The sequence below is a fragment of the Oryctolagus cuniculus genome, chromosome 16 (assembly GCF_964237555.1).
Source record: "Oryctolagus cuniculus chromosome 16, mOryCun1.1, whole genome shotgun sequence".
NCBI classification, from domain to species: Eukaryota; Metazoa; Chordata; class Mammalia; order Lagomorpha; family Leporidae; genus Oryctolagus; species Oryctolagus cuniculus.
The window spans coordinates 69,566,981-69,578,339 of NC_091447.1; positions in this window are offsets into that span (position 1 = coordinate 69,566,981).

The following is an 11,359-nucleotide window of genomic DNA, read 5'->3' on the forward strand; positions in this document are numbered from 1 at the left end:
ATACAAAGCACTTGTTATTGCTGGAACCATGTCTGCATTTTCTGCATAGATGGTACTTGTTGGACCTCTAAAACCCCACAGGTAAATGGAATCCTAATTCTGGAGAGCAATGTGTGAGTCTCCACCAATACCATTCTCTCACATCTGATGAAAGGCAAATGTAGAAGCCAAGTATGGGTATCCTACCATGGTGTACAATGTGTCCCAGGGAGTCGGCTGGATTCTGAGAATATTAAAAAGTGGAAGAACTAATGAAGGTGTGAAGCAGTGCAACCTGAGGGAGCCACTCTGATTGCTGTCTGAGGATAATATATCCATTTGCCATCTTCTGTGAATATTGACTTTTGACTAATCACAGCTCTTTGACACATAAGATATTTATAGCATGCAGAAATATTCTGTCCTAAGACAAGGCTCTCTTAGAAGGCATCCAGGGCCCAAAGGTGGTTAGATGTGTAGAGGTAAAGACCTGTACATCTTATTTCCACTTGGGATGAAGCTGAGGGCCATGCTAGTTCTGAAGATCCCCAAGGAATGTTTAAGGCTCAGTTACAGTTACACTGGAATTCACACACTCACCTGCCCAAGCCCAAGCCTGCCACAATCTCTTCCACAAAAGCAGATTTTGTCAAAGCGCACCCAGAAAACATTCTCACAACCTCTGACTGTTCTGTTTGAGAGGCAGAGAAACAGAGACAGAAAGAGAGAGAGCTCCTATTTGCTGTTTTCTCACTAAAAGCACACCTCAATAGCAGAAGCCCACCTGGTCCTAGGAAGAAACCAAGAGCCAGGAACTCAATAGACGTCTCCAATCTAGGTGTTAGAAATCCAATTACATGAGCCATTTCTGATGCTTCCCATGGTCTGCATTAGCATCTCAGATATTCTCAATGAAGGGACGATTTCAAACAAGCAACAGCCAGGACATATCACTGCAAAACACAGAACACAGTAGCTTTGGAAGATTCTGGGCTGGATTGATTGCATTTCTAAGGTAACTCAGGTTATACTGTGGTGACACATGAACCCCAAAGTTGTAAGAGATCAATGCAGTAAAGATTGTCATTAGTCTCAGTGTGAACACATAACAGTGGTTGCTGAGAGAGGGGGTTGTGCTCCCCCAGTGGCATGGGGAGAAGATGAGGGAAATCCACTGTCTACTTTCTTCCTGATGCTACATCCAAAGTTCATGCCTTCTCAGTTGGAAATGCAAAGCATCCACAGCCTGTAGTGGTGCATTTTTTTTCTTTCATACTGTGAATGGGGAATCACTGTCCTTAAAGCACTGGGCATGTAAAATGTGATCTTATCTGTGCTCAGAATGACATAGATCAGTGTAGGGACAGCCTCATCCACAAAAATGCCCCACATTTCTGCCATGATCCACACCTTACCCATGTGAAGAAGCATTTTTTTTTTGCAATGTGAACAATGACTAGATTCTTCATATCACCATGTAGTAGGTGCACATTTGTAGATGACATGCTCATGCTCACCTTGAAAGCAATATTATTACAATTCTGGGTGCCTTTTTTACCCTGGCTTATAGATAGATTTGTATGAAATTTATCGCTTTATAGAATGGACCATCAAAGAAGGAGGTATTTTTCTCTGAAGGGAGTAGAGAACTTCCATTTTGATTATAGCCTTGTCTAAATAAAGTAGGAGTTTGTGAACTCAAGCTGCTTCCATAGCCTTGGAAGCTCATGACAAGAGCCTTGGGTGATTACTGACCTTGGGTGATAACTGTCATAAAAAAGAGTGTCAATTGTTAAATCTCCATATTTTGGAATACTCTTCTATTTCTTTCTTTAAGATTTTGTAATTCTCATCGTAGAGATCATTGACATCCTTGGTTAAATTTATTCCAAGGTATTTGATGGTTATTGTAGCTATTGTGAATGGGATTGATCTTAGCAGTTCTTTCTCAGCCATGGCATTGCTTGTGTATACAAAGGCTGTTGATTTTTCTGCATTGATTTTATATCCTGCTACTTTGCCAAACTCTTCTATGAGTTACAATAGTCTCTTAGTAGAGTTCTTTGGATCCCCTAAATAAAGAATCATATCATCTGCAAAGAGGGATAATTTGACTTCTTCCTTCCCAATTTGTATCCCTTTCATTTTTTTTCTTGCCTAATAGCTCTAGCTAGAACTTCCAGAACTATATTGAATAGCAGTGGTGAGAGTGGGCATCCCTGTCTGGTACCAGATCTTAGTGGAAATGCTTTCAAATTCCTTTCATACCCAATTTGCTTAGAGTTTTCATCATGAAAGGGTGTTGTATTTTATCAAATGCTTTCTTGGCGTCTATTGAGATAATCATATGGTTTTTCTTCTGCAGTCTGTTAATGTGGTGTATCACATTGATTGTTTTGCACACATTAAACCATCCCTGCATACCAGGGATAAATCCCACTTGGTCTGGGTGGATGATTTTTCTGATGTGTTGTTGTATTCTATTGGCCAGTATTTTTTTTTTTGACAGGCAGAGTGGACAGTGAGAGAGAGAGACAGAGAGAAAGGTCTTCCTTTGCCGTTGGTTCACCCTCCAATGGCCACCGCTGCAGCCGGCGCACCGCACTGATCCGATGGCAGGAGCCAGGAGCCAGGTGCTTTTCCTGGTCTCCCATGGGGTGCAGGGCCCAAGCACCTGGGCCATCCTCCACTGCACTGCCTGGCCATAGCACAGAGCTGGCCTGGAAGAGGGGCAACCGGGACAGAATCCGGCGCCCCGACCGGGACTAGAACCCGGTGTGCCGGCGCCGCAAGGTGGAGGATTAGCCTATTGAGCCATGGCGCCGGCTTATTGGCCAGTATTTTATTGAGGATTTTTGCTTCTATGTTCATCAGGGATATTGGTCTGTAATTCTCTTTCAATGCTGCATATTTTTCTGGCTTAGGGATTAAGGTGATGCTGGCTTCATAGAAAGAATTTTGGAGGATTCCCTCTATTTGATTGTTCTGAATAGTTTGAAAAGAATTGGAGTTAGTTCTTCTTTAAATGTCTGGTAGAATTCAGCAGTGAATCCATCTGGTCCTGGGCTTTTCTTTGTTGGGAGGGCCTTTATTACTGTTTCAATTTCTTTTTCAGTTATGGGTCTGTTTAGGTTTTCGATGTCTTCCTGGTTCATTTTAGGTAGGTTGCATGTGTCCTGGAATCTATCCATTTCTGATAGGTTTCCCTGTTTGTTGGCATACAGGTCTTTATAGAAAATTCTGATGATTCTTTTTATTTCTGTGGTGTCAGTTGTTACATTTCCTTTATCTCTGATTTTATTGGTTTGGGTCTTTTCTCTTCTTTTTTTAGTTAGTTAGGCCAATGTGGTGTCAATTTTGTTCATTTTTTTCAAAAAACCAGCTCCTCCTTTGACTGATTTTTTGTAATGTCTTTCTTGATTCAATCCTGTTGATTTCTTCTCTGATTTTAATTATTTCTCTTCTACTAGATTTGGGTCTGGTTTGCTGCAGATTTTCTAGATCCTTGAGATACAGTGAAAGTCATCTATTTGGTGCCTTTCCAATTTCTTGATGTAGGCACCTATTGATATAAACATTTCTCTTAACACTGCTTTTGCTGTATCCTATAAGTTTTGGTACTTTGTGCTGTTATCCTCATTTACTTCCAGATAATTTTTGATTTCTCTTTTAATATCTTCTATGACCCATTGTTTATTCAGGAGCATGTTGTTAAATCTCCATGTGTTTGCATATGCTCTAGGGATTCCTGAGTTGCTAATTTCCAACGTCATTCCTTTATAGTGTGAGAAGCTGCATGGTATGATTCTAATTCTTTTGAATTTGCTGAGACTTGCTTTATGGCCTAGTATGTGGTCAATCCTAGAGAAGGTTCCACGTACTGCTGAGAAGAATGTAAATGCTTTCTGTGTAGGATGAAAAGTACTGTAGATATCTGTTAGATCCATTTGGGCAATAGTGTCAATTAAATGTGCTGTTTCCTTGTTGATCTTCTGTCCTGTTGATCTGTCTATTTCTGAGAGTGGAGTACTGAAATCCCCCAGTACTATTGTATTGGGGTCTAAGTCTCCCTTTAAGTCCCTTAACAAATCTTTTAAATAAAGAGGCACCATGTAATTAGGTGCATATACATTAATAATGGTTATGTCTTCCCGTTGAATTGATCCCTTGATCATTATATGCTGCCCCTCTTTGTCTCTCCTAACAGTTTTTGTGGTAAAGTTTATGTTGTCCGATATTAAGATGGCTATGCCCACTCTTTTTTCATTTCTGTTGGCATGGTATATCTTTTTCCAGCCTTTCACTTTCACTCTGTATGCATCTTTATTGGAAAGATGTGTTTCTTGTAAGCAGCAAATAGATGGGTTTTGTTCCTTTACCCAATCAGCCAATCGGTGTCTTTTAACTAGACAGTTCAGGCCTTTAATGTTCAATATGACTACTGATAAGTAGTAACTTTGCTCTGCCATTTGCCAAAGATATTTTCTGATATATGTTTTGAACTTCCTGTGATCTTTAGGCGTGAGGTTTCCTTCATTTACTTTCTTTCATATTGATGTTTCTGTGTTTCTGTGTGTAACACATCTTTAAGCATCTTTTGCAGGGCTGGACGAGTGGTGACAAATTCTTTCAATTTCTGTTTGCTCTGAAAGGTCTTTATTTCACCTTCATTCACAAATGAGAGCTTTGCAGGATATAATATTCTGGGCTGGCAATTTTTCTCTCTTAGTACCTGGGCTATATCTCACCATTCCCTCCTAGCTTGTAGGGTTTCTGATGAGAAGTCAGCTGTGAGTCTGATTGGAGATCCTCTGAGAGTAATCTGACATTTCTCTCTTGCACATTTTAGGATCTTTTTTTATGTTTCACTGCAGCAAGTTTAATTACAACATGTCGTGTTGAGGATCTCTTTTGGTCATGTTTATTAGGGGTTCTATGAGCTTCCTGTACTAGGTTTGTCTCTGTCCTTCTCCAAACCTGGGAAATTTTCTGCTAGTATCTCACTAAAAAGGCCTTCTAATCCTTTCTCCCTCTCCATGCCTTCAGGAACTCCTAGAACCCGAATGTTGGGTTTTTTAATAGTATCCTGAAGATTCCCGACAATATTTTTTAGATTTCTAATTTCCTCTTCTTTTCTTTGGTCTGACTGTATCTTTTCCTGTGCTCTGTCTTCTAAGTCCGATACTCTCTTCTGCTTCACCCATTCTGTTTTTAAGGCGCTCTGATGTGTTTGTCATTTGATCTACTGAATTCTTCATTTCATTATGATTTCTTGTCACTATCATAGTTTCATGTTCTACTAGTTGTTTCATTTCATTTTGTTTCCTCCTTAATATTTCATTTTCACGAGAGAGATTTTCTATCTTGTCCATTAAGGATTTCTGTAGTTTGAGAATTTGTTTTTGAGAACTTCTTAATGTTCTTATCAATTTTTTGAGATCTGCTTCTTGCATTTCTTCTATCTCATCATCTTCATAATCTTGAATTGGGGTGTCTCTTTCATTTGGGGGCATCATAGTGTCTTCCTTGTTCTTGTTACCTCGGTTTTTGCGTTTGTTGTTTGGCATATTGGAGATATTCTTTGTTTTTTTTTTTCTCATTATACTGTGACTCTAGATTAAGAGGACTGTCTGCTTTTGATGGATCCTTAGAGGCTGTGATGGGTGTGGCCAGAGAGCTCTGGTTCTACAGGGTTAAGGGTGTGCCAAAGGTGATTCACCCTGATTGTTCTCTTTCTTGCTCTCACTCTCTCCTCTCTCTCTCCTTTTTTTTTTTTTTGACTCAGTTGGGAAGTAATTCCACAGAGCTGAATGGAATTGAGAGTAGATGATGTATGAAATCTGGCCCCTGTGGGTATTCGTTTGCTTACCAGAGTCAGGTTTTTCTGCTTGGCTAATGAGGGGCACCTGCTTTACATATGCAAAATGGTACTCACCACTTTACTTATGTAAAATGGCGCCTGCCCTTTGTCTTGCTTGGCTTTGTAAGGTGAGTGGAGAGAGAGGCTAAATGTCCGTGCAGGTTCCCCTTATTTATTCAATTTTTTCTCTCCTCCAGCCAGCCTGGTGAACTTTCCCCAATGGGGTTTCAGGCCTCGTTCTCTGTAGGCTTTTTCTGCCTTTCCCTACCAATGTCTCGGGTTACCGAGAGGTTTTTGTCTCACCTCCCCTTCCAGTGCTTGCGTGCAGACTCTGCGGCTCTGGAGGTTCCGGCGGGTTAGGCGGCCCTGGCGGTTCCCGCGACTCAGCTTCCATGAGGTGGGTGACCTTGCTCTCCACTTAGGTCCTCCGAGTCACAGCCACTAGATCCGGAAGAGTTTTTCCCTGATCCTTTTCCTGAGGCTACCATACCTCCACTTTTATTATACTATCTTTTCTCGGATGTCGGTGCGCCCTCACTATTCCGCCATCTTATTTGGCAAAGTATTAAGCCTTTTTACAGTAATGTAAATATGTTATCTCAAAAACTAAAGAAAGAGGGAGGGAGAAAGAAGGTGGGTGGGAGAGAGGAGGAGAAATTAAGGGAGGAAGAAAGGGAATATCAGTTTGTTTTTAGAATTGTATCTACAAAGCACATTGAATCTGTTAAAAACTTATTAATGGGGGGCCAGAGCTGTGGCATAGCAGGTAAAGCGGCTGCCTGCAGTGCCTTCATCCCATATGGATGCCGGTTTGATTCCCCCTGCTCCACTTTTGATCCAGCTCTCTGCTATGGCCTGGGCAAGCAGTGGAAGTTGGCTCAACTCCCTTAGCCTCTGTACACACGTGGGAGACCTGGAAGAAGATTCTTGCTTCAGATCAGCTTAGCTCTAGCATTTGCAGTCATTTGGGGAGTGAACCAGCAGATGGAAGACCTCTCTCTGGATCTATATCTCTCTGTAACTCTTTCAAATAAATAAATCTTTTAAAAAAAACTAATTAATGAACATCAACCAAGTGTCTCCTATAAGTTGCAAGCTATTTTTCCTATAACAAGAAGTCATAACATGTTTCCTTGACTCAGGTGATACATTTAGAAAACAAATCATGATTTTTTTTCTTTTCTTGTAACAGGCAGACACTGATTTCTTGCTGAAATAAAGAGAGATGGAATGACTGTTGCTCCCATGGATTTAAAGTGATCATGCCCTAAAAAGTTGTTGTGATGAGGTTTCTTTAGCAAGTTCTTGTCTAAAATATCATTTATTTGATGAGTGAAGTTTTTTAACTTGCATTGCTCTGTGGAATTTTAAAAAGGGATGTTTTGCTGGCTGCAACAATAAATTTCACTGTGCTGTTTTAAAAAGTAATAATAATTAAAATTTTCCAAAATTTAAATATAAAAAAAGAAAGTGTAAATCAGATAAAAGATTATAGTTAAAACATAAAGGGCACTCAAAAAGTTAATAATAAGAAAAAAATAACCCAACTGAATGTTTGCAAAGGACTTGAATAGAGATTTCTCAAAAAGAAGACCCACAATGAACAGGTAAATTAATAAATGATCTGGAAAGCCAAAACAGTGACAAAAAATATCATACATGGAGGATCTCCGTGATACCTCAGAGGAAAGAAAGGGTCATCAAAGAAGGATACACTCTTCTCTGAAGGGAGGAGAGAACATCCACTTTGCTTATGACTGTGCCCAAATACTAATGGGGTCTATGGTCACGAAAGGTTTCCATAGCCTTGGCAGCCCATGGCAAGAGCCTCAGATGATCAATCACTGATGTCAAAAAAAGAGCTTTACTTTTTAAAGGAAAAATAGTAGTCACTGTGGACTTGCTCCCCACGAAGGACCTCTGTCCCTAATGAATTTTAATATGAGAACCAACTGCACATTTTCTCCCCAAACAGTACTCCTTATGTTGTGTATGTGCATGGGTGTAAATTGTTGAAGTCTATGCTTAGCATGGAGTTGGTCCTCTGTATATAAAGTCATGCTAAAAATACACCATAATAAAGACAGAGATGGGAGAGGGAGAGGGAGGTGAGGTGGGATTTGCGAGGGGGGTAAGGGGGAAAGAACTACTATATTCCTAAAGTAGTATCTAGGAAAAATGCATTCATTAAATAAAAAATGAATAAATGCTCATCACCACTAATTACCAGAGAGTTACAAACTGATGCTATAAAGAGATATCACCACACACCTGTTAGAAGAGTTATTAAAAAAAAAACATAAAAAGGGGGCAGGCAATGTAGCATAGCAGGTAAAGCCACTGCCTGTGATGCTGGTATCCCATACAGGTGATAGTTTCAGACCTGACTACTCCACTGCTAATACACCTGCCTGCTAATGACCTGGGAAACCATAGAAGATGTTCCAAGTTCTCGAGCCCCTGAACACACATGGGAGAACTGGAAGAAGCTCCTGGCTCTTGGCTTTAGCTTGGTCCAGCACTAGCTGTTGTAGCCATTAGGAGGAGTGAACCAGTGAATGGAAGATCTCTCTCTCTCTCTCTCTCTCTCTCCCTGTCTGTCTCCTTGTTCTTTCCCCTTCCTCTCTTTCTGTAACTTTGACTTTCAAATAAATAAAATAAATCTTTAAAAAAACATAGAAGAAATAAATGTTAACAAGGATGAAGATAGAAAGGTAAATTAGTATTAATATAATGAAAATTGTATGATGAAAAATAGCACCTTCATATTACCCAGCAGTCCCAGTGCTACCTGTAATTATATATCTGAAGGATGTGGAATTTGCATGTGAAAGAGACATCTGCACTCCCATGTTCATTGCAACATTATTCAAAAATTCCAAGTGTGGAATCAACGTAAGTGTCCATCAATGGATAAATGTATAAAGACGATGTGGTCTGTATATAAAATGCAATATTATTCAGTCTTAACAATAAGGAAAATCTTATTATTTGACAACGTGGATGAGTGTCGAGGTCATTCGGATGCATGGCATACATCATGTGCAAAAAAAGAATGTATCCTTTCCTCATTCCTAGGACTGGTGTCCAAAGTCAACTTCAGAAAGAGAGCTTTTGGGGCTGTCACTGTGGAATAGCTCATAAAGCTCCCAACTGCAGTGCCAGCATCCCATATGGTCATGGGTTCAACTCCTGGCTTCTCCACTTCCAATCAAGCTCTCTGCTGTGGTATGGGAAAGCAGTAGAAGATGGCCAAGTCCTTGGACTTCTGCAGCCATGTTGGGGATCCAGAAGAAATCTGGAAGAAGCTCCTGGTGCTTGGCATCAGATCAGCACAGCTCCAGATGTTGTGGCCATCTGGGGAGCAAACCAGCAAATAAACAAATATTTTTTGAAATTGTGACATGCTCAATTGGACTTGCCCCAAATGGTGGAGTTAGAAATGTGCCAGGGGATTCCAATACAATACCATCAAGGTTTCATGTACCAATGCCATCTCACTAGTCGAAATGATCAATTCCAGGTCACAACTGATCATACTGATAGGTCTAAGAGTCAAAGGGATCACATAAACAAGACTAGTGTCTGCGAATACTAACTGATAGAATAAAAAAGGGAGAGAATTATCCAACATGCGAAGTGGGATACACAGCAGACTCATAGAATGGCAGATGGCCTAAACAGCACTCTGGCCTCAGAATCAGCCCTTAAGGCATTTGGAGCTGGCTGAAGAGCCCATGAGACCATTTTAGGCATGGAAAGCCCAAACACTCTGGCAAAAAAAAAGGACCTAAATGAAAGATCTCTGTGAGTGAGATCCCAGTGGAAAGAACAGGTCATCAAAGAAGGAGGTACCTTTCTCTGAAGGGAGGAGAGAACTTCCACTTTGACTATGACCCTGTTGGAATAAGATCGAAGTCAGAGAACTCAAGAGGCTTCCATAGCCTTGGAAACTCATGACTAGAGCCTAGGAAAATTTCTGACGCCATAAACAAGTGTGTCAAATTGTTAAGTCAACAAGAATCACCGTGTACTTACTCCTCATATGGGATTTCTGTCCTTAATGTATTGTACAATGTGAATTAATGCTATAACTAGTACTGAAACAGTATTTTACACTTTATGTTCTGTGTGGGTGCAAACTGATGAAATCTTTACTTAATATATGCTAAATTGATCTTCTATATATAAAGATAATTGAAAATGAATCTTGTTGTGAATGGAATGGGAGAGGGAGCAGGAGATGGGAGGGTTGCAGGTGGGAGGGAAGTTATGGGGGGAAAAGCCATTGTAATCCATAAACTGTACTTTGGACAATTATATTTACTAAATAAAAGTTCAAAAAATTAAATAGAGCTTTGTGATTGAAACACTAGGAGGTGGGAAACTATGAACACGTTGATCACAGCAGTCAAAATTAGGCAAGACCAAGCATTTCAAGTGAACTGTCACATATCATGAGATAACACAGTGAACAACATGTTGTATACTTGAAAGTGTTGACACAATAGACCTTGAAGTGTGGTCAGCACAAGAGAAAATAAGGCAATGAAATAAAGCTGAGACACAAAACAGTTGTATTATACCACTCAACATTGTGTACAGGTATCAAATCATTCTCTGGTAGACATACATCTACATAATTTAAAATTATGAATTTCAAAATGAAAATACACATGTAAAATTTTCTCTGAAAAGTGGGAGAAAATAAATATGGAACACAGAAAATAAGTGGTTGAAAACCAACACAGTTTCTTTCAGTTGTCACATTGAAACAACATGTTGAGAGCTTGGTGATTCTAGTGTTCTCTTTGTGGAGGGAATCAGGCTGATGGGTAGGAGCTCAGCTGTGGGAGAGGAGTAAGATTGGGAGATGAACTACTTCCTCTCTCTGGAATGTGGCTTATTCATTTATTAATAAGGAAGCCCTTTTTTGGCAGCAGGATACCGTGGCCCTGGGAGTGACATTAGGCACGATAATGATGAGCATTCCTGTGGTGTCAGAAGTCATCTGTGACTGATGTCAGCCCTTCACCTAATGTCTACAGCATCATGTGGGAAGATGCAGCTGGGTGTTTTGGTTATTCCAACACTAACTTTTTCTAACCCTGCCAAATTCCTCACAGATATCTATTCACAAAACCCTTGGCCACTGTGCATACTATTGAACAGAGCTGCTGTACCAGGATGCTATGATTGCCAAAGCCTTGTTGGACTATGATGCAACCCTAGAGGCAAAGGAGGTAGATAAGTGCAAAACATGTTTTTCCAAATGGTTTTCCCCCATAATGGAGGGCAACAGGTGCAGAGCCTCCAGCAGGTGGATCCCCTGAGTTTCTGGATGAGACAAATGGGAAGCATTGAAAATACAGGGAACCCAGAGCAGCTCTGATTACAGGACACTCACAGCCAGGTCTCAGCACTGTGACTTGCTTTGAACTCTGCATTCTGCTTTTAGCTGTGCTCTGGTCTAGCTCACCAGACTGGCATACAGGTTCCTACAGGCAGAGGGCACACGTC